Source organism: Passer montanus, unplaced genomic scaffold (assembly GCF_014805655.1).
Source record: "Passer montanus isolate IOZ18808 unplaced genomic scaffold, ASM1480565v1 scaffold16, whole genome shotgun sequence".
NCBI classification, from domain to species: Eukaryota; Metazoa; Chordata; class Aves; order Passeriformes; family Passeridae; genus Passer; species Passer montanus.
Genome location: NW_024363160.1, coordinates 3,919,048 through 3,940,498, shown reverse-complemented (window position 1 = coordinate 3,940,498; position 21,451 = coordinate 3,919,048).

Here is a 21,451-nt window from a genome sequence, read left to right as displayed (position 1 = left end):
ACCTGATAATTTTAGCCAAAAGTCAAATCCCAAAAGTAAGTAGTGAGGTGACTGCAAAAATATGTTATCTTTGCACACTTCAATTTGCAGATAGCTACTAAAGCAAGAGACATCTGGTCTCCCAAAGCTGCCTACGAGGGGAGCTAACAGTTTATTATATTATCTACTACATGTGGGTACTTGGATCCGCTGAGACAGCTCAGGCCAGACAGAGTTTAATTTCTTCTAGCCATCGAAAATTACTGTTAAAATGTTGTTTAAATCCCTGAGGATTGGGTCTGATCTGTTATCCAGTGTGCCACTAATGAATTTATTGGCATTCTGCCAGCTTAAAACGAACTCCTGAATAGCAAATGTTGGGGGAGTTCCTGGGGTGAGTGAGAGGAGAACAAGACTTGCAACCTGCCTTGGTAAAAGCAGTGTGAGAGAAGGAACACCTCTTTTTTTTTTTTTTTTTCCTTTCCTTTATTGTATTCCTGTGCTTCACCTGAAAGGCAAAATATTAGCAAATAGTAGTAGAAACTACCTTTGTAGGTGGATAAATCGTGTGCAGATGTTATGCTGAAAGGATGAGTCAATAAAATTTGGATGAGTCCAGAACAGGTCAGAGGGGCTTTCTCTTAGTGGATATATTTACAGAAAAAATCAAGAAAATATGCCTGCATAGTCTAGTAAAAGAAAACAGAATACAAATGAAAAATGTTATCATTTCTACTAGACATAGTAAAGCAGATTCTTCAGAGCAACCAGGAAAAAAGGAATGTTAATTAAAGGAGAGAACAAGCTCACCCAGTTTGTTCCAGAAAAACTGGACTTTTTCATTTTAGTTAATTTCTTTCTATTAGGAGCAGCACTAGGTAACGAACGACAAAGAAACACAGTGATGCGCTCTTGGCAGTGACTCAGCACAGAAACCCTTACAGGAAATTCCATGAAAACAGGCAGAGATTTCTTTCCAGTCTGACATGAGATGGTCCACAGAAAGTAGGCATTGCTCAGTACCTGCTGTTGGTTATCTTTTTGTCATGCAAATAACTTTACAAGAAAAGCAGAGATTTAAAATGCACATGTAGGTAAGCTTAGGGAACATGCAGAGTCCTTGCTCTTTCTTGTAAGCCACAGAGGAGTATTGCATGGAGCAGAGGTCGTCAGGCATCTGTTCTGCATGTGCACTTCATGCCAAAATATTTCTTAATCCCAGAGGTGAGGAGAAATCTAAGGACTGTATTGTAGTCCTCTCAAAAACAGGTGTTGCTGTTGGCTCTGAGATTTTGAAAACCATGATCAAGCTCAAGTTGTCAGCCATTTTTCTCTCCATTTCTGCCCTATTTTATGTTTGGAATCTCTAAACTCAGATTTCCAAACTAAAGAGGGGAAAAGAAACCAAGACTGTGAACATTCTTTTTCAACTAATTTTTCAAACATGTATATTGCTCCAGTGAGTTTTGTTCCATTGCTGTATTTCCAATCCAAGTGTCCCCATTGCCTTACATGGAGTTCTCCCTGCTTTAAAATATCACAAGTACAAAACCGAGCCAAGTGTGTTCCAACAGTAAATTAGAATGAGAACTGGTCTCTGTTATTTACCATGCTTACCAGTATTATTATTTACCTTGATTGTTTATGCTTTCTGTATATAAAGAATGTAAAGCAGAGCCAAGCTTTTATTCTCCATCTATTCCTGTGGCACTCAGCTACCCATAACAGTAGGTAGAAAACTGTAAGCACCTGCAAGTGGGAAAAGCTTCAGACTAGGTACAAAATATGCATTTGATAGTAAAATACCTATCTTATTTTTTTCAAGTTGAACTTACAACTGCAGTGATTCTAATGCCTGATGTAAGGTCTATTCAACTTCAAAGTCTTTTTTCAAATATATTATCTGTCAGCCGGCAGCATTCCACATGACCACACCTCCTCACGAGCAAACTCTCTGGAAGGTCCAAACTTGCACAAATAGAGCTAGTTTTTCTTTGCTGCTAGGAGGTTAATCCAATGGCATCAAACTGAGAGGACTTCAAAAATCCCGCAGGGCATTTCTTTTTCTTTCAGACTCATGTTTGCACACAGCTTTATTTATTTGAGAGAAATACCCTTCCGAAAGCAGCCTGCTTGCTTTGTATATTGAGACAACATGGTGACTGATGTAACTAAAAAGGCTACAGACTGTCTCTATCCTGCTACAAGGGGCCATGCTTCCCAAGAGCCCCACAGTCAGCTACAACTTGATTTGTCATAGGAGGCCCTTGTTCCCATGGTTCTGGAAAGGTAGACTTTCTCCTGATAAGAGATAATCCCTGCTAAAGTGGATAACCAAATCATGGTGTTTGCTAGTGTAGCTGGCAGCTTAAAGTGATATCAACATTTTGTATGTAAGAGAAATGAGAAGTATTTCATCTTCGCTAATGATCAACCAGTATAGAAACACAGCAGAGGCTACATGAAAGAGGGTTTCTATAGTTTCATGGCCCATGATGTTATACAGAAAGCATGATGCTGTTTCAATTACTAGCTTGATCTGTTCTCCATTGAATCGTACCTAAGAGGGCAGGCTGAATACGCAGGCTGTATTTGAGGGAGGTCATTTGCTGTGCATCCACTCTGCCTTGGCAGTCCTGTCAGGCACAAGCCTGTCATGGGTCATGGGAGATGCAATGGCTTGCTGCCTCTCAATTACAACCATTGATTTTGGTTGGGATTGGTAATGATGCACAAAATTTCTTGAATTGGAGAGGTTAATGGAAATATAGAACTATCTATCAGGATATTTTTAGCTGATCTTTAAAGGCCTTCATCCTCCCTGTAAATTATTGAAGAAATGTCCGAGTAGTGTGATGAACACAGAGCTGCTATTGAACTTCCATGCAGAAAAAGTCAGGCAAATCTCTGTGTCCAGCCTAGGCATGGAAGGACTGGAAGACATCCTTGTTCTTCTTTTCCCCTGAATTTCTCATTTTCTGATTCAGGGAGCCAAAAGGAAATGGAGCACCTGAGCCAGCATGAGGAGGGGGAGGTAATCCAGGGCAAACTGGGCAAAAGGCTGCAGGACTGTCTCCATCAGCAGCAGTTAAAGATGATGCTGGCTCAGCTGGTGCACATGGTAGAACATTCCCCTTGCTCTATCAGGCTACAACTACATCTCCTGTCTGAATTAACAGTTGGCTTATGGAATAATAATATTGCATTAATAAGTACATTTTCTTATGTTAGTTTTTATTTAATCTTAATTCTAAATGCTGTATAATCTAGAAGTGTTACTGATGTTTCAATTTTCATTTGTCTTAGTAATTTTGAGAACAATTTTCCCCAGGGGTCACTCACGAGGGAACATGCTGAGTACCTGGCTGTATTTGAAGAACCAATGATGTGTTTTTAAACTCCTGATCCTGGAAAGTCAGCCTGTTATTCAGATAATCTGTTCTGGTTCTTCAGGCCAAATAGGACACTGCTTTCAAAGGCTTTGCTGAGATATGAAGGCATCTATTCATTATGTGTGAGAAACACAGTCCACTTGACTCCTGTTTGTTAGTTATCTTCCTGCAGGGTTTACCAGGTAGTTTTCCACTTTAAAGGCACATGATCAGAGTAAGAGAGGGGGGCAGTTTAACACTTTCGGAAACAGAACTGCCTCTTACCAAATAAGCATCCCAGGATGCTATTCCACACACTTTCCTGTTTCCCCTACTTTGGGGTTATTTTCTTTAGTATTTACAGACCTCCTCTTTTCTGCAATCATGACTAAATAAATTATTTTCCTTCCCAATGTAGGAATAGTTATTGCTGTATTAAAGACAGGATAAAAAGATACTGACAGATCAGGGCACCTATCCAGCAAAACACTTAAGCCCTTGCATAACCCAAGGCACATAATAACACCACCATAGGACTGCTCACTTGTTCCAGGTTGTGCAATCTTGAAGGATTTACTGAGCCGGGGCCTCCTGGTGTGCCGGAGGGCTCTGAGGCTCGGCTCCCTCACTCTGAGCTGCATGCTGCAGCCACCAGCCTCTCCATGCACTGCCTCTGAGCAGCCACGTTATTCTGCCAGACCTAGAGCAAACATTAGTCCTGATTTGCACCCAGTCAGCTCCTTTTTTCTGTCAGCATATAGAGCCAAAGAGATGAATAACTCATCCTCAAATTCACTGTTAAAATTCATGCAAAAAGTAGCTAAGACTGTTTATTTCTCATTAAATCCAAATCTGATTTTCCCTGCTGTTTAAAACTGTAATCAGTATTAGCATAGTCCAGAACTCAGTCAGTTTCTTTCTTTCTCAATTATCACATCCAGTAGCAAATATTCTTCATCTTGGAGTTACTGGATGATTTTGATGGTGGTGCATTTTTCAGAGAAGAATGCAGCTCCCACTCCTGCAGCTGATGAGCATGCTCTGCTAGCAGGAATAAACACACATTTCTGTCAATGAAGAAAGCAGGAATAACTATGAGTTTATGAAATTAGGGCACTGAACTGTTGAGAGAAAGAGTAATTTTTTTCTTATCATAATCCCACTTTTGAGAAGCTCTGCCAATCTTTCCACTGGACTGATGAAAAGATGAATTCTGCTGACTTGAATAATTTGAAAGTAAATGATGATTCTGGTGTACACTGGCTGGCAGAGGGAACTGTTTATATAATTCTGGGCTTGCTAATAACCCTCTTCATAGCTAGAAATGGTGCCAAGAAAGCTGCTGGCTATGTAAAAATGCTCTCCCATTTCCTTGCCTTTATTGTTTTCTGTCACAGCTTGTTTTTTTTTAATTAGTACGTGAACTATTTTTAGTGTCTGGAGACAGAAATGTATTGTTCCGACTAAAATGAGGCCAGGTACCATGAAAATATTTTCAGGGAGAAATATTTGGAGCCAGTTTATCTTTGGCTGTGTGCAGTGAAAGTTAGTCCAATTAGTTACAGCCATGTCACTTCATGTAAGTGAATGTGGTTGTGTCAGTGCACAGGGCAGATTTTGTCTCTCAGACTGCAGAGGAATACTCTAAACTACACACAGCTAGAATCTGTAGCATCTAGAGCATTCTGATTTTTTTTTTCCATACAAATTCCATGCATATCTTGAGTGAATTAAACTTTTCAGTCAGATGATGACTTAGGCAAATGTGAAGTTTGATAAGGCATACTTTTGTAATTCATCTAATCAGCTCTAAGAGATCTTAAAGTCCCTGCATTGTAGGCAGACTAGCTGCACTGAGTTCTACCCATATGTGTCCACACATCTGTGTGCACCATGCAGGTAAAGGTGCAGCAAGTGTTTGTGACCCACTAATTCAGAAGAAATAGAAAATACTCCTCCATATGCAGCAGTCTCAGCTGAGAGACAAACTGTGAAGCCTGGCCATATCAGTTCCCTTCAGAATTTCAAATCAAGCTCAGGCTTGACCATTTTCTTAATGGTTGCCCGAAGCCCAGTCTCACACTAGTCAACCACTAAATTCCTCTAATGTGATGAGGGCTCTACTACCAGAGTAGCGTTTATCTGTGTGGAAGTATTATCCATAATAGGAATCAGAGGAGAAATCCACAGGAAATACAGAGTTCATCCAAAGAACCAAGTGCCTTCTATACTCCAAATACTACTGCATTCTTTCATTTTGCCTAATTAAAAAGAAGCATACCTATTTACCAAAAAGACACACAAAAGCTGCCAAAATAAGTCACTCCAATGTACAGACTTGCATTTTTAAAAAGGACAGCTATTACTCATGTTGTTAAACACACCTGTGAAAGTTTATCCAACACTAGGGTGACCAAAAAAACAAGGCATGTCAAATTTAGAACCTGTCCTAGCTGCATATATGAAATGGGTCCTGATAGTATTTTCATTAAAAGAAACCAAGTATTTCAGAAGGAGAGAAAAAAAATACTATCTTCATCATCTGTCATCAGTGCAATGCAGACTTTTAACCCTTCTGCAGGTAATTCCCTTGCAGAGGCAGATGACTTGCAATTAAAGTACCTCTACTTTGCAAGTAGCAGGCATTTTCAGGTTGAGTCCCTAAAATATTCCATTAAATGCACTGACCTCTGCAGAAAGAGCTTTAGTTTAGAGACCAAAAATAATGGACAATTCACCAGATCCTACAATAATCCCAATAGTTGTGTTTTCATGTGTCCAGCTGTGTTTTCAGCCTCCCATCCTTGGATCCTGCCAGCAGCATAACTACCAAACCTGCTGTAATACACTGGTGACCTTCAGCCAAAATGAGACAGGGCTGCATGGAGAGAGGAGAGAGGGCAAGGGGATGAACCTCAGAGTTTGGCTTGGCTGGAGGATCTGCTTAAGATCTGCCACAGCTGACTCTGGTCATTCAATATCACAGGATTGGAGTGTCCTCTGCCTCAAAGTACCAGGGCCAGGACCTGAAGTCCTCGGGGGATGTGTAGGTGCCTCAGAAGTAGAGAGAAGCTCAGAAATAATGCAGTTAGTCCAATTGTTACCCTTTTTTCTTGTGTTCAAACCTGTCTTGATAGCAATTGCTGCCACAGAACCACAGTACATGCATGTGGTAAAAAATGAGCCTCATCAGACAAAAAACCAGTTAACCTTGCAGGCTTGCATCAAGATCTAGTGTAGGAAGATCCCTCCATTACCACCAATACTTCAAGGCTTCTTTCAGGAAATTCCCTGCAGGTGTCCTTGGGACTGCATTGCCCACCAAACTGCCTCCTACCACCTTCTCCACTTGGCTCCTTCTGTCTGTGGCATGTCCAGGCACTGCCTCAACAGCCATGGGCACTCACTGCCCTGCAGCACCTGATGGGCTTGTCACATGTGGGTAATCCAGCTGGAGGCAGCCAGCTGGCTTGGGAAAAAATTTTCTGCAGAGACCCTGAATGGCTTTTCAGCTGGTACACTCCCATCCCCTTCTCTAAAGGCTGCCCTTGCAGAGGTACTTGGCCTCTCTTGGACTCACAGGGGAGTGAAGGGCCTGAGAGTGGATTAGTGGTTTCTTAGCACTTACCTCACTGAGAGAACTACTCTGTGCTTCCTTCTTTTGGGCTATATTCTTATTTATAGAAACACTAACTTGGGGTGCAGGCAGGGGCAGTGATCACAGGATCAAAAGTCTCTCCTGCCACAATGTAAATATTCTTGAGTGCTTTGCAGTTCCACTCACAAAACCCCATAAATTATTTTAAAGACAAATAATGTAAGATTTAAATAAGAGGACAATCCCAAGTCTCAGCTGGCATTACTCCATATAATTTACATAAAAATATGTTATTTTACAGAAAGATCTGCCTTTTCGTGTTTTGCCTAATTGACATGCTCAGAAATTTTTGGAGTGTTCTGCACTTCATAAAATACCCTTAAAATAATCTGGGTTTCTTCCTGATGTGTAATACCTGCATGTGCTCTCCTTTTTCACAAAAGGCCTTTTCAAATGAAAGTGATTTGGAGAAGACTTCTTCCCAAATGGCAGCAGGAAGAGGTGAGGAAGTGAAAGTGCCAGCTGGGGACAAAGAGTGAGAAATACTTTTTTTCTACTGAGGTGTAGAATTTGGCTCCAATTCAAATACATGAACCTAAGGATGGGTTCATGTATTTTTGCTCTACTTCAGTAATAACAGCACTTATCCTGGCCTGGTGTGGATGTGGCCTGGGTACATCTTTGTCACCTGAAATGGAGGTTACCCAGAGTGTACAGATGGTTCATAAAACATTGAACAGTGCTAAAGAGCACAGCACAGTTTATGCAGCCTGAGCCAAATTCTTCCCAAGACAAATTTACTATTGTGCCAAATTTTGAAGCTTTTATTCTTTATATCACACACCAACAGGTTGCAATTTTGTTGCAAACATGTGACAATTTATTTCCTTCAAGCATACTTCAGACGGATTCTAAGATGGTAGCTCCTGATTCCTAGACTCTCCCTGCTTATGAGGAGAGTCTAGGACTTAGTTACTACCACCGCAGAGTTGGAAGAAGACAGAGCTGATCCATGTGGCTAGGCTTTACATTCTGTTGGGGTGAATGTGTGGTAAGAGCAGATAGAGCACTGAACTCAAGAGGAGTCAGCTCAGCTTCGCCTGTAGCAGATGAAGCAGAACAGCCAGTGCCTACAAGTGTGAGGGTTTTCCCACCTGGGAAAGCCACTTATCCATGGCCCTGAATTTATCCCAGTATCCCTGAGTTTAAATGTGCATGTCCGACGTGTAACTGAATAATATATAAAAAGGTTAAACTGAATAATATTTTAAAAGGTTGTTAACTTTAGGGCTACATTGTGTCTTGATTTGTTTGTATCTCTTTCTCTTAAATGTCTGATTTATCTAACTTGAATGTGTGAGTACTACAGATGTATTTCTGTCTCCCTCTGGATTCCAGTATTGGCTTAGCTGCAAAGCAGAGGTCTCTAGAGCAGAGGATGCCTACAGTTAGGCTGCTCTGTCTGAAACATGTTTATCAGTTCTTTGTACAATTATCTGTGCATTAATTTGATTGTAGGCCAGCAGAGTATGTCTACAAATTTGATGTTGAAATTTTTTACCTCATTTTTGTGTTCAGCTAGAGCTATATCCATGGACAGCAAAACTAGATATAGTGCACTTAGTGCACAGAGAAACTTATATCTCAGAAAGCAGAGCAATTTCTTTTCTCAAGGAATCACATTCCAGCTTTATCCACCACTCATGAAACTCACTGAGCTGTCCTCCTGCCAACTGAATGTATATCAATACAGAATAGGCCACCAGCAATCTGGTAGTGAATTTAAATTAAATTGAAAAATTCAAATTTCTACACTGTTATACACATAAACTTCGCTAGCTCCAATGAGAATATAGTGTAGATACTCTTTGGTGTGACTTTTGAAGATTCTGAACACCTACATTAACCAGGCTACACATTCATAACTATTCTTTCTGGCAGAAAACATCAGTCTCAGAGAGATCTTTTTGTTCATACAAAGCAATCAAAAATACTGCAATGACTCATATGGAAAAAAGAAAGCCCTCCACCCATTTTGAATGCCTTCAGATTTGCAGCATTAGTAATATGTTTGACAGCACCAAGTGTTTAATTTTCAAAGGGATTATAACTATCTTCACAGCATGCACACATCATTAGTGTTAATGGGAACTGCACCTCCAAGACTCACCCTAAAAGGTGGGCTGTAAATTGCATCCCAGTAGGATAATTAAAAGTCTGGTAGAAATGCAGCAAGTTCCAACAAACATTTTCTCCCAGGGTAAGTGATCAGAGTATTTGGAATTGAAAAATATAATTATCAGTTTGCCTGAGAAAGGTAGTGCATCGGTTTTACAAACAAGATCACACACAACGGCTTTTTCTTACTTGGGTATAATTTTAGTTGATAAATTTTGTTGTATGTTTCTTAGCCTACTTGTTTTTTCCTTCATTTCTGTAATCCTACTTGACCTGAAGTTCAACACTGGGCTGTGTTTGCAATTGTTATTGTATCAGGATTGCCAGTTCTCATTTCTATTTCCCTCATGCTAACTACTGGGAAAGATTATCAAAACTGTTAGCAGAATTATATCTTTTTCTGTCTCTTATTTATTTTTTCTCAGGCTTAACAGAAAACCATGTTTCATGGCTGGATGTAATTTGTGGAATAGAGTATGTTAAAATTAACTATCTTCTAAAATTATAGGAGCATCAGCTGATAAGTACAAAATTGATCTGTCTCATTTTCTTATTCTGAAAAGATTGATGATGAAAGTAAAGATAGGAATGAAATTTTGAAAATCATCTAATACCCATGAGGTCCAAATTACACTGTCAGAAGGAAAAAACCTAGAGCCTCTAGACTGCTTGCAATGTCCCATATGTTATACAATTTTGAGATGACAGTGTTTGCCCATGGGGACAAGTGAGCTGTGGTAATGGTTTTCCTAATCCACAGAGGTTTTAAAGTTTCTAGGAAACATTATAGGTCTTGACACATTTTCAGTTGATCTAAGATGTTCATACAGAGACTCAGAGCTTGTCCAGTAACCTTTGAATCTCCATCACTGACATCAAGAGACTTCAGACTTAGTCTCCACCATTGCCTTTTTTTGGCCTCAGAGAAAAAAATTCTCCCAGCACATTCCTGTGTGTACATGTTTAACTGTGTGCATGAGATAAGTTCTTTAGCACAGGATATAAAATGCTTTAAACAAAAAGGGACCTGACTGTTTATGGGGAAAAGAAAATCGATTTGGAACTTTGGAAGTTATGCCACAATCAGCATCTGACTGTGCTGCAAAACACAAGTCCTTATGCCTCGTGTTTCACAGTCATCAGAACTCAGATTTTGCTGCAGTTTTTCTAGAGATAAAAAACCTCAGTTTCTTAAAGTGGATATTTTCAGCATGCATTTCTTCAAACTTTTAAGGAGAAAAAAAGACTGTTTCTTTGTTTTGTTACTTGGGTTCTTTACCTCCTTACAAATCAATTCACATTCTCTTTGGAACTTGTTTGATAAAACAAGTGGTGAGCACTTTCCTGAAACAGATTTTTATTTGTTTACAGAATAGAACTTATTGTACACAAAAAAACCCACCAGATTAATCACTTGTACTACTCTATTGAAATCAACAGCCACTCAGTGAGGAATTGAATCAAAAAAGATTACAAAAATTGTGTTCAACTTATTTATACCTCATCAGATTTAAAAGCATAAGCCCCATGCTGCCCTGCACAGCTCAGTTAAAGCAGTGGGATTAAATGGATCCCCTGAATGAGTAATACATGCCTCTGTGGAGGATACAGAGAAAACAGCACAAGGTAATCCCAACTTCTAGTTGTGCCCTAAAGCAAGGAGACAGCTTGTTTGTTAATAGGACTGAATTATTATTAAATAAAAATAAAATGAAAAATAGCTGCCAACCAGCAGCGAACCTCAGGTCCATAGTGCTGCTGCTGCAGCACAGTGTCAGGGAAAGATCTCTGCAACAGCTGATGCAGAGTTGGAAAGCCTGAAGAGCCTGAAGTCTGACTAAAAAGGAAACTATGTGGCTCCCTGGAGTGGTTTGTCAAGCCTCATCACACTTTGGGTGGCTCTACAGGATTTCTATTCTAGGGAGAATACTGTAAATGGTTCTTTTCTGTCAGTCAGTCCAAGTTAACAAGGAGTTTTATGAATGTTGCAACTGTCTATGTAAATGTTTACACAATCTTTGTGTCTGTGTGAGCTACAGAAGTACCTGCTTACCATTGTGACCTCAAGATGAAGTGACCACCAACACATCCTCACCTTCAAAAGAATACAGGCAAAGACTACCAGCATCTTTCTCTTACCCATGGACCCAGACATCATCCTCCAGTTCTGCACAGCATCAGTGTTCCCACTGCCATCACCCAGCAAGTGACCCAAATGACCTCACAGCCCTGGGAGCCATCTTCTTCATGTCTCTGGTGCCACCTGTCCCTCCAGCACCCTGCCCAACATGCATGCTGCCCCTCTTCTTCACCTCTAACGCTTCATGCAATCCCTTCTTTTTCTGGGCTGAATCTCTGGGGAAGAACAGACACATTCTTCACAGTTAGAGTGGTGAAACACTGGAATTGATTGTCCAAAGAGGCTGTGTTGTCACCACTATCTTTGGAGATAGACAAAATTAGTTTGGACAAGACCTCAGGCAACCTGATGTAACTTTGAAGTTGGCCATGATTTGGGCTAGATCTCTGGATGTCCTGTTAGAATAGTATTGCTTTATAATTTTAAATACAACCCTTTTCTTAATCAAATCAATGCATGTGTGTAGTGGTAGGAATTGAGGAGTATCCCTTTCACTTCTTGTGAAGCATCTAGTGACCTTAACTGTATTCTCTGTTTCACAGTCATCAGAACTCAGTCAAAAGAATGGTGTTTACATGTTGCTTGGCCTTGCACAGTGCACACTGAGGGTTTACAGAGAGTAAATGGAGATATTTATACTTCACCCACATTGCTCCTTTGAACCGTGTGAAGAGAAACAGGCAAAGGAGAGAGACAGGAGCCTGCTGTACAATGTAAAAGGACAGAAACTACAGATACATCATCATATTTCCTTTCCATGTTCTCTAGGTACGTATCAAGTTAGCAAAGAATTTGTCTTAGAAGGGATTTTTATTACTCAGTTGTTATCAAGTAATGATAACAATGATATTCTTCTGATGAGAAAAAAACCCAGTTGTTTTCCCTCTAGTAATTTGGAACAGCTGTGTATTTGGTTGCTCACATCAAACAGTTGTATATCTGGACTTGACAAGTTACTTACAGTATACAGTTAATTTTGACCTCACTGCACCCATTTTGTTCCTGGCAAAGTGGTAAAGCAAAAGACACAGCACTATGCCTTAGGCCTTTGCTTGCACTAATAGATCAATCCCCTCATGTGTTCCACCAAAAAATGTCATGTTATATTGTAGAATTTTCTTCATCCTTAGTTTTTCAAGCACTGGGGTTTTTGTGTTTTGTTTTTTTTTTATTTTTATTTTTATTTTGTTTAGTCTTAAGCAACACAGTGGGGAATTTTCTCTGGGACATGGAAACTCTTACTGGCTTAAGATTTTCAGTGAAGCATATTCAACTCCCTGCTACAGTAAGTAACAAAACCATGTGTTGGTAGCTATTTCAGACTATTACTTTGATTCCTAATAGAAATCATGTCTTTAGCACAAAATTAATTTGACATAGGCAGGTGGAAATAAAGCAAAGAGTAAATGATCCCCTAAAATCTCATGGATACAAATGAAAATCTGAAGTTCTGCACTCTGGTACTATGCAAACAACCTTTTATTATGATTATATTAATTTTTACTGCAGTAGTACAAAATAGTCATAAGAAAAAAAAATTAATGCAGCCCTGGGGCTTTCTGCTTAGCACATGGTGGAGTGATTTATACCTGAAGGAAGCAGACAGAATACACTACCAATGGAGAAATAGCAATTCACCTGCCCTGGTTTTGAAGCCCAGTTTGCACAGGTTGGAAGGGTTTCCTAATGTGCAAGGCAGTGAAAAGGCAGCACAATTAGAATGAGACAGATCTTGTTACCCTGAGCAAACTTGTAACGTAGAGGTCCAATTTAAAGAATAGCTTGAGATTTTTCAAAGATCATGCTTCTGTGGAAAGGGTAATCCTGCCTTTCCAGTGCCACTGCTGCCCTCATCTCTGCTCTTTGGGGTGAACAGAGAGCCAAGTCAGCTTACTGATTCAGCTAAATGTTAACTTATTTTTTTTTCATAGCTATTTTCAGGCAGCTGTGCAAAGCAGATCCAACAGTTCTGAGATTGCATACTAGCCAGTGTTAATGATGAAGATATGGTAGACACAGGACTGAAGCACAGATGATTGTACAGGTATTTTTGATGGCAATATGGCCTTGAACTGGGTGAAGAAACCACCTTTAAAAAGCATGTTGTGATGCAGAATATGACTTGGCACTAGCATTGCCATAAAGTTTTAAAGATAATGAGTATACCGCTTTAGATGCTGTTCACCATGGTGACATATTTTAATAAACTTACACTATTATACCCCTTACCCAATGAACTCACTTCTACTTCTATGAAACATTTAACTTAGCTTGATAAATTCAGCTTTTGTTAAAAATAAATAGAAGCACAGTATTCAGTATAACTTTTCAGTATTTCACAGCAAAGCCAGTAGCAGAAATTCATATTGGTAAGGAGGAAATAAAAAAATATCTGTGTGTGTCTGCCAGCTTCTAGAGAACTACAGGCTTATCAAGCTGAAGAATATCTGAATTTCAATTTGGTAGCAGAGTACCCTCTCTTCGTTTGAAGAACTCCTTAAGTGTGCAAACTATTTCACCACTAGAGTCAGTGAGAGCTGATTTTGCAATTTCACTGCACTGGAACTCTGAGCAGACCTTTTACAAGATGCTTGTCTTTCATTTCAGGGGAAAAGCTGACTGGACAAGACTATTTCCTGCTGGTTTATCACTTTTTTCACCAGAAGTATGGTTTTGGTATTTTTCCTTTCAGCTTCAATGGAAATGAAGAACAAACTTGACTGAGGTGTTGCCAGCTCTCACAATTTCACTACTTATGTGTTTTCTTAAAGCCTCAAGATTCTGGCTGAAAGAAAACTAAAACTTTTCTATTTCATGGGACTCTCCCCTTATATTCAAAGCAAAGCTTCTGTCTTTTTTTACTTGCAGACAAAGTATGAAGAATGTGAGACAATTATAGTTTCAGGGCTGAAAAGTCCCAAGTCAACTATGAATAACCCACTTTTCTTTTTCTTCTTCATGACTTTTACACCATTTAAAGCTTATGGGGATTATATTATTGTTTTCTTTAGGTTTGCAGTTGGCAGCACTGCAAATGTAGCAGGGAAAACATAGGCATCTTTATCAGTTTTCAGTGTGACCTATCAAATTGAAAAAGGTAGGACTGGGACTTACAGTGCTGACTCCAAGCTAATAAAAATGAAAGGAAATTGTGCAGATGAATGAAATTGGTTTTCTCTCAAGGGAAACATGATGTTTAAGTAATACCCAAGTTGTTGATATTTTTAGTTTATTTCAGTTCAATTTTTTTTAACACTAGGTCATCAAGGTTGATAATCTATAAATACTACAGAGAGGTTTTTTGAAAGTACTAGCTTTCCAAAAATTAAATGTTGCTGTTTGTTCTGTCAAATATACTTCATGTGATAGTAAAATTTCCATATTCAGTGAATAATCTGGAAATATCATATGTAACAGTGTATATAAATAAAAGAGAATCCTATCCTACCTGCAGCAAAATCAGTCATTGAAATTTTAATGTTTGGGAAACTCCTCAGAAATTTTATTTTTTATTATTTTAGATTTATTTATTATAATCAAAGACATTTATCATTATCAAAGACAATGTACAGTTCACAGGCTCCTAAGCATTCAAGTTTTAACTGAATCACAGACAAAATAGGCATAAGCACAAGCCAAAAGTGAAAAGCCAATATTTTGAACATTCTCCACTGCTATTGCCCCCATCAGTTTCACCTGTTTATAGAGCGACCCACAGCCCGGCAAAGAATAAAGATTTCCTGTCTTTAACTATTCCCCATAACTTATGCAGCACAAAAATCCAAGCAGCAATTTGTTTGTTTAATAAATAGATAAACTGTTGTTGGAGTAATTTACATGGCTGTCATGAGATATAGGTTTTTGCTGCCACTTAATTTATACTAAATGTACACAAAGAAAAGTAAATGACACAGTTATGCAACCAAGCTAAAACCTATTAATCAAATGCAAATTATTTTTTAAAATTTCTACAAAGTAGAAATTGCTACAAAAATTAGTACATGTTCATGGTTCTGTATAATTTGTTTAATTCAGGATCTTTAACTCAGTCATAAATTTGAAACTCAACACCCACAGTATCAGCCCAAAAGAAAATTGGTTTATGAAACTGAAGATGTCCAGTTAAATGAAAATCTGACAATTGTGATTCTGTTGTGATTTCAGATTTTTAGCCTTTAAAAATCAAGAACTGAAAATATGGATCACTCAGGCTTGACCCCACCTGCTTTGTTGTGCCATGGTTTGGATCTATAAAAAAAAGATTTTCCAGGGGAACAAAATGACCTAGTTCTCTCAAACAGAAAATGGCACAAGCCACACCTGAAGGAGGCAGTTCTGCCCTTTCCATGGTCCCAGCACCTGCTTTTGCTTCCTGCTTTATCCCCACCTTTGCACCATCCTAAAATGTCTTGAAATTACAGTAGCAAGTCCTGATCCCACTGTGCAAGCCCATTGATAAGAACCCATATGCGCTGGTCATCCACCATGTTTAAAAGACCATTTCCACTGGAAGTCAGGAGTTATGGAAATCTTGGTCCAGGACTTTTGAGGAATTTGTTACTTTATAAATAAAACACAGCAGGATGTACAGTTTGTCACAAATGAAGTCTGGTGCAGCAGGGTGGAGAGGAGCAGTGACAGGAAAGCTTCAACCAGCTCACTTTTCACCCCTCTGGGAGGGGCCTGAGCTGAAATCCTTTGAAGACACTCAAGAAACAAGGCCAGACATTGCTCCCTGATTGCAGAGGGACTGCTCCCCTCTGCCCTAGCCTGCCCATTCCCAGCTGCCAAAAATCCTCCTCCTCTGCCTCTCCCTTCTCCAGCTGCTTTTGTCCTTTGTAGCAGAGTCCAGTGAGGACATCCACCTGAGGCGCTTCTGGTGGCTCACTGGCCCAGCCAGATTTCTGTCCCTGCCTCTCTCTTTCTACCCTATTTTTCCCCTCTTCCACCCTTTTCCTCTGGCCACACATGCCACATAAGTGGAGAGGTACAGAAGGGTGATGCGGTATTTTGTGCGAGAGAAAGACTTCATGGGAAGGTGGGAGATGAAGAAAGAAATGTTGTTCCTGTAGTTTCTCAAGAAATGTTTTCTCAGTTGCAGGGCCTGAAACCTCCTCTTATATCTGTCCCCACTAACGCTTCCTAATGGTCCACCAGCCCCAGAAAAATCATGGATCTGCTTCAGCATTTCAGCTCCACCTTCCTTCCTCAACACAGTGTTTCAGAACATGTTCCATTCCTTTTGGCTTTTTATAGCTTTCTTAGAGGCAATAAACTGAATTGGATTTCCTCCTACATGAGAATCAATCAAACCTGCATTTTTAAGCACTCTGGAGCCTGCAGAACTGGAACACGTAGAACAAAATATGTCTCACTTTCCTGGGAGGTCAATACCTCTTATTTCTGCAGGCTGGATGTATCTCTGAGGCTAACAGGGTTTTGTTCTGTCCTGCTGGGTGTGCAATATCATTTGGTCCAACACAGCCTGTACTTTATTTTTATTGAGGATCAGAATGGGATTCATATAAATAAACTATATTTCTTTTAACCTTCTTGGAACAGGTGCTCATGAAAGAGTAGAGGCTTTCATAACATTTACTCAAAATATTTATTTAAACTTTGGAGGCCTTCAGCACATACAGTTTTACTGTTAGCATTTCACAGACATTATCTGTAGATCAACTATGTTAATTTTATCAGTTCACACCATATGTGGTATGATATTGGGGCTTTTCCAGGCTGTTGCCCATTTTTATGTATTTTCCTCACTGGTAAAGTCAAATACTTTTATTTGTATGATTGCCTCCACTAAAATATCTGGTTCTTTATTAATTGTTTTTCCCATACAAGGAAATGTTGAAGGCTTTAACTATGAGACCAAAAATGCAGGGGAGGAAAGAGGGTGCCAATATTGTGACCCACTTTTTCCTTCACTCCATTTATATTGCTATCCTCTTAAATGCATGAGAAGAGCTATGCAGCTCTTTCGAATAAACTCTGTAAACCACATTCAGAAGCCTGTGGAGTTAACTCTAGACTTCCATTACTATAAAGGAATTTGGAGCTGAGAGTTCATGTTGTATATAACATATGCCCTTCATATGAAGAAAAAAAATCTAGTATGATTCCTGCTCAAAAAGGCTGCAAATGAGATTCCAGACCTCTTTTTGAAATACATTTTTGTGTGTCAATGCTATTGCTATTTCTCTGCTAAACAGCAATTAACATCTTTTTTCCAAACTTATTCTGGCATATTTTTGCGCCAAAATGTCCTGGACCCAGTTGATATGCATGAATCCTCTTAGTCCAAAGGCAAATACATTCCAGCAACAGTGAATTGTTCCTGCAAGGATTAGAAATAGGCAAAACATTCCCACTGTGTTTGATTCTAGTGCAGCAGACCTTTGGGAAGAAGTGCTCTATCCAGCTAATAGTGTACCTCACAATAGCCCACTTTCTTCGCAGCAGGTTTCTGGCATGTTTTCCATAGCCCTAGTCCTTCCTAGGGCATCACAGGCGACCAATGTCTCCTTTCTCATCAAAATATATCCATTTCTCTGTTGCTCTGCCATCAGCAAAAGTCTTTCACAATATCTTGAAAATCAGTTTGGAAAGCTTAAAAGTGGCAAAACACACTTCTTAATGTTTGAAAGGAAACATTGAGGGTTTCCCAGCTGCAGTTCTAAACTCACTTTCATGGGACAGTCCTGCTGAACTTCAGCTGAAGCTAATGGCCAAATCACAAAACTATGTCCAAAGAATTCGAAATTTTGTTGCCATAAATTCTTGAACATCTTGCATTGACACGGCATTTAATTTTAATTACATTTTCATTGAACAGTAGGAGTATACTTCTGCCAATTTTGAATTGAAAATAAAAAGTGAGGAGAAATCTTCCAAATGTTTCAGACAGAAGTGTTAAATGTTGAAGTGTGTTTTTGCAGCATTACACAGTAACACAAATAACTGAGAACATTTCTGACAACTTCAGGTATATTTTGGTGAGACAGTTTGACAAAGACATGAAAATTTTTCATATATTTGAAAAACTGAAAATATGTTTGAAGAGAGAGAGAAACCTCCAATACATTTAGTACCTGTAAGATCTGGGAAAATCAGAAGATGAATAGAAGAACAAAAATAATCTCCCTAACAAGGAAATGCAGTTTAACATAGTTGGTTTCTACTCTGGTGCAGCATCCATTTGATCAATGCACCCTGCTACTTCTTGTTTAGTTAAAGAGAAAGAGGATAACAAAGGAGCTGATTATACTGCAGTGAGGAGAGGGAGCTGAGAGAATGAAGACATGTAACATGTCTTCATTCTACAGGAATCTAAGGAATCTATAGGAAACTAAGCTTTATCTGTTCAGCTACACATAAAATAATTTTTGTTTGCAATATGTTAGGGTTATTATTTGCACAGATAGGTTTAATGTTTCCTTTCTAATTTATTTGTTGAAGTGTGTTGAAGGGTTCATTCAGTACTAATAAAAATACTGCAATACAGCATTAACTGCCAAAATGCTTATCTGAAAAGGACCTTCCAGTTGCTTTCAGGTAGAATATGTGTCAGCAAAGATAAAGATTTAGCTGTTACTCAGTAAAGTAGTGCTTGAAAGTTTTCCTGAAATGCAATATTGAAATGTGTTTGAATTTTCAATTATGCTGTTACTGCTCAAATAAACCTTTCTGAATGCATTCAAACAATGTTATGTATTGCATTTAAAATTGCCTGCAATTAAGCAAAAGTCAAACTAATTTCAGGTAGAACAAGACTTATTCTAGTTCACTAACACACTTCTGGTTGTGGAACAGTGCAAGCAGTGAAATATCCTTCCTGCAGGAAGGAGTAGGAGGCTGCAGTGGTGTGTTCAGAGGAGGTTAAATGCTGCTGAACTAGGGCACCTTTATTCTACTGTGTCTAATTTGTATTACATGGGAGTTCCTCGCTATCCAACAGGCAGCCATTTGGTTCACATTATATGAATCACAGATTCACAGAATATTCTGGGCTGGGAGGGAACCACAAGGATAAAGTCCAACTCCTTAGTGAATGGCCCATGTGGGGATTCAACCCACAACCTTGGCATTTTTAGCAACAGGCTCCGATCAACTGGTCTGATCTCAAGAATGGAAACATGATTTGACAAAGTCATATGAGATGAACAAGATATCAGAATAGCATACTTTGTGAAAAATGGTTCCTTAAAAGGGACTTGGTTCAGATATGGAGACACAGAGGAGATAAGATTAACCCTTAATATCAACAAATTTGTTCCTGTGGTAAACAACGTACATTATTCTACTTTTTTCTTGGGCTTTGAGAAATACAACAGAAAGAATAACTGCACAAAACTTTGAGGATGGGCATGAGCTCACACTACCTACTGAACAAGAATTATGTGGCTATGCTACATGCATCCCTAAGCCATCACTAAAATACCATCTGTCAGCTTTCTTAGCCATGGGATTTATGCCAGGTGAGAGAACAGGCAGAAAGAACTCATGTTTATCTTCAAAATACATTTTAAACAGTGGTAGTTACAGGTAGATATTGTCACAGTAAGAAACGCAAACTATTAGTTTTGACATCTTTTCCCTACAAGGAGAAGAGGAGGACATTGATCAGACACTCATCTCTTCTCTCTGGCAACCTGTGACAGAACCCAAGGAAATGGCCTGAAGTTGAGCCAGGGAAGGTTTAAGTAGGATATTAGAAAAAGGTTCTTTACCAGGTGGCTGCTTGGGTGCTGGAAGGAGGCCCTCAGACATGTAGTTGTAGCACCTAAACTGACAATGTTCAAGAGTTTGGAAAATAATCTCAGACATAGGTGTGATTCTTGTGGTTCTGGGCAGGGCCAGGAGTTGGGCTTTGATGATCCTTGTCCGTCCCTTCCAACTCGGCATATTCTATGATTCAATTAATATAACCTAACACATTTATAGTAATATTCCAGTCAGATCACAAAATGCATGTCTTTTAGTGAAATGATTGTGGCTAGCATTTAGCAAAAATGAAATACTCAGGTTGTAATTTTTGCAGTTGCATAGGCAAAAATTCTTGAAGTAACTGTGATGACAGATATTTGACCATGAAGAAAGAGATGCATGCATAATGCCAAGATACAATACTAGCTTTGAATATAATTATGTCTGCCTTCAGTTCTTAACATTAGTAGATATTGTATCCTAAATAAGCAAGATCATTACAAGGGGAAGAGCCTCTTTATAGCTAAAACTGCTTGCAGGAACAAGCATATGCTCAGTTAATCTCTACAAGTCACCAGCCTCAGCAGCCCCCCATGCTGTCTGGGGGCTGTCCACATCACTGGGGAGTGGAGGCAGACTGAGCACTTGGATGTCCTTTTGTTTTTGTGTGGAGAACACCCACAAGTGTCCTTTATCTTTCAGACTGCTCTCACTGGTCTTTGAAGGAATACCAATCTTATACTTCAATGGCATTGCTATTTCTTGGTTTTGTGAATAGTATCACTTTTTCTTCATCCTGTTAACAACATCATTCCCATGTGAGCCAGCTGTCTCCTGCAGCTTTTTCTCTCACACTGTGCTGAGGGTTGGACCATCTCCCTTCACAAGGCCATTGCTCTTCAGCTGGATCATACAGATTGTGGCTCTTTAACACCATGCACAAAGATTCTCCTTCTATTCTGCAGGCACAGTGCTCATACATCCTTATTACCTTACAGTGGTTCTAACAGGCCAAACAATTTACAGGGAGACACAGTATTGCTTGGGCAAGAAATAATTATTGAATGGACAGGGAACTTTCTTTGCTAGCACAGTATTTCTCTGTTTAGAAGCTCTTCAGATTTTTTTCTTTATAACCACAAGTAGTCACAAGTTTATTAATCATGATATCCTATTTGAAGTTATCTGATTTCATGTTATATAAACTGGGAATAGCTTATTTAAAGACAGAAATACATTAACATAATCCCGATGCTTTTGTGGCTTTGCTTCATTCCAGAACAGGAGGTGAGCTGGTCCTTAAGACATAGAATCATTTGTAGTTTTGAATATTTCTCTGCAAGCAGGTGACCTTAGGTCAATTCTTTGTGTATTTTCACCAGTTCTCTTTTTTTAGTTACTTAATTTGTGGGTTTGGTAGATACTGACAGCAGTTTCTGAGTTCCTCTGAGGTTGTGTATCCCAGCTGGGTGG